The following is a 3,209-nucleotide window of genomic DNA, read 5'->3' as shown; positions in this document are numbered from 1 at the left end:
TATCATGGTACTCTGGTGAATAAAAAATATATGGGTATCAAAGTTACCTGCGAAATCAAAGTTAGGTACCCCATTCTAATTAAAAATTTAAAGCTAATGTAATGCAGTTAGTTATAGTATTAGGATTAAGGGGGGTGTGGGGGACAAAGCCCCCCTGTGGACATGTGTAACATAAACTATTCCAGCACCCCCTAAATTCACACCCCAATGTGCGCCCTATGATGCTGTTCTCAAATTCTAGTTCACTTGCTTTAAAAGTCTTTTAGCAAACGTCTGAAAAATAACATAAAACCAGATTAAACCAATTGTTTATTGGAGAGAATATAATTTATAGGACACCATTTAAATTTGTTTATTATTTGAACAAATATTGTGGATACACGACAATTCAAAGTTGTTATTCTATATTAAAATCATTAAATATATATATGTATTATATTTTTAAATTTGTTCAGGTAAATAATTTTAAATAAATGAAGTTAAATTACCTTTTATCATTATAGTTAGTTTTAATTGCCTCAGCGGGTTGTTATTTCTAAATCCTGTCCATGAATATTGAATGGTTAATTCATTAGTAAAAAGTAAAAACTCTTGCAAATACTATTTATGTGAAATTTTTAACATTAAGACCACCAATTTGGTTAACAAAATTGAACAAAAATGCATTTAATTGAAGTTAACAGCTGTGTTGTAAAAGTTGTTTTTCAAATGTAGGTAGCGTCTAATTGTTTTGTTTCAATATTTTGAAGAGCTTCAACAGTCGTCATTGAAAACAAACTAAGTTATTTTAATTACTCCTATTTAAAGATACACTGTCATCCATTATTGAATTCAACTTCTTATCAATACATTTGACAATGCGAGTATAGTAGCAATTTGTTCAGCCATATTTTGGTAATTTTGTTCATTGCATTTGATTCACTGCAAAAATTTGAATTACAATAAATTAAGAATTATGTCAACTTTTACTTTACAATATGTACTTATTTTCAATTAGTTAACAAAAAAAATATTATTAGGTAGATACTTATAAATTGTTATAAATTAACATCAAACAAAATTATTTGCTATTAAGATACATACATGGTAATATGGTATAATATTACAATTTGTTTCCAATTATAATATTTCTGGCATTGGTTCTTCTAATATACTGCCATTTACACAATTTAGTGCACCTGAAAATTCAAAAAGTCTGATGACATATAAAACTCAATCTTAGTTCCTGAATATTCAACGTTATTTTCATAATTTTGTATCTGAAACTTAAATGGTACACAATATACAAAATCATTGTTATGTAACTGAAATGTTGATACCTAAAAATATCAAAATTATTATCGGATTGCGGCTGGGAGCAAGTAACGGCCACAGCTACTAGCTCCCGGATGGATGACTATCCGGGTTCACAGTAATTAAAAACCTTACCACACATACATGTGTTTGCTACTTATTGTAACAACCTTACCCCTACCATAGTTCATAACCCTTAGCCTAAATGGCCTTAGTCGCCGAGCTTAGGTTCAATAAAAAAAAAAATAAATAAAACTATCAGTGTAGATGCCGAAATAATAAAAGTACAAAGAATACAACCAGTGAAAATGAATTACTCACCAAACCAAGCACAATTTTTTATATTAATAGAGGAATAAAGCTATACAGTTCTTTGGTATTTAATATTAAAATTATACAAAATAAATCTACATATAAATATAGAATTTAAAAAATATATAGTAGGTACCTGACCTATGCAATATTTTATGTAATGGTCTACTAACTATGTTAAAATTATATTTTATAAATATAGCATAATATAAATTATCAAATATAATTTATGATTTCCTAAAAATTTGTTGAATTAAATTATTTATTATACTTGTACATTTAAAATATAATTATTAAGTACCAAGATAAATTTTACGAAGCTATAGATGAGTAGGTCAGTGGCGTATTTACGGGGGGGATAGACCCCCCCCCCTTGACCTTTTTTTTTTTGTAAATGTAAGTTTACTTATTTTCTGTATTTCTCAATATGATACTACTTTTATGTTTTAAATAGGTAAATCTGTTTTCTAAATGTTCTAGCCGTGGTAATTTGACCGCTTTGATATACTATACGCCACTAGTCGTATCGGAAAATAAAAACATATACCTCTATGGTGGTATAGTATACTGTATTTTTGGATTTTCTGCGAATTATTTTTCATTTCTAAGTGTTTATAATAAATTCGATAAATAGTCGGTAAATAAAACAAAATTGCCATGAAGAATGTAGATTTACCATAGGGCATGGGTTTATTTTTAGTGACTGAAAATATTGTATTCACCTCTGGGTTACATGCTTTAGATGTTTTTGATAAAGAGTTTTAAATATTCATTAACTCTCGAAAATATTTTGTACTTTGCCTGTATCAACTGCTACACACATGAACGATGTTTTTCAAGTTTTTATTAATTATTAAGTCTTACCTAATAAATATAATATGACAGAAGTAAATATTTTATCAATTTTCCTATCTAATATTGAATAATAACGATAAATTAAATAGTAATTATTCTTTACTTTGTTTATTATAACCGACTTAGTCACTTAGGGCCCGTTTTAAAATCATACTTTAAGCCTCGGTTACGCTTAACCAACTGATTTTACCAGTTGAATTCCGCCAGTGGCGGCGCCAGGAATTTTTTCTAGGGCGGGCCAAAGGGAGGCCAACATATATTTGGGCAGGCACAGTTGTTTGGACGTATGGTTGTATGGTAGTCGAATAAACGGTGGGAGGGGGGGGTTGACAGGGGCCGAAGTGTCCTTTTTTGGAATACCCACCTTTGTCTCTACATATATAAGTACAGTACCTTTGTAATAAAAATTGTTTATTCAACCTCTTAAGGTCTTTGACCTCCCCCCTTGAAAAATGGTGGTTGAGTTACAGTCTCAGTGACCAGGAGTTTTGGTGAGTTGGGTTATTTATTTATCAGATAAAAGAAAAGTAAAATTAAATACATAAAACTGCAATCCATTATATTTTCTTTATTTAATAAACAACATAATATTATACATCTAACAAATTTTTAGTTTATAATTGAATAAATATTAATACATTAGCGATTAGCTATTAGCAAACCATAACTAGGTACATAATAAAATATAAAACAACTATTAAATACTTGTACAATATATATTGGACAATTATCTAAAATTAGATGTATAC

The 3,209-nt window shown here is 28.9% G+C and overlaps 1 protein-coding gene across 3 annotated transcripts in view; it reads left to right on the top strand.

The window, feature by feature from the left end:
• The window catches only part of LOC100569647 (probable G-protein coupled receptor 158), a 59,008-nt gene that overhangs the window by 41,446 nt on the left and 14,353 nt on the right, over positions 1–3,209 (top strand). The window lies entirely within an intron of this gene.

Source organism: Acyrthosiphon pisum, chromosome X (assembly GCF_005508785.2).
Source record: "Acyrthosiphon pisum isolate AL4f chromosome X, pea_aphid_22Mar2018_4r6ur, whole genome shotgun sequence".
Classification (NCBI taxonomy): domain Eukaryota; kingdom Metazoa; phylum Arthropoda; class Insecta; order Hemiptera; family Aphididae; genus Acyrthosiphon; species Acyrthosiphon pisum.
The sequence above is the reverse complement of the archived record's forward strand: the minus strand, read 5'-3'. Positions and strand labels throughout refer to the sequence as shown.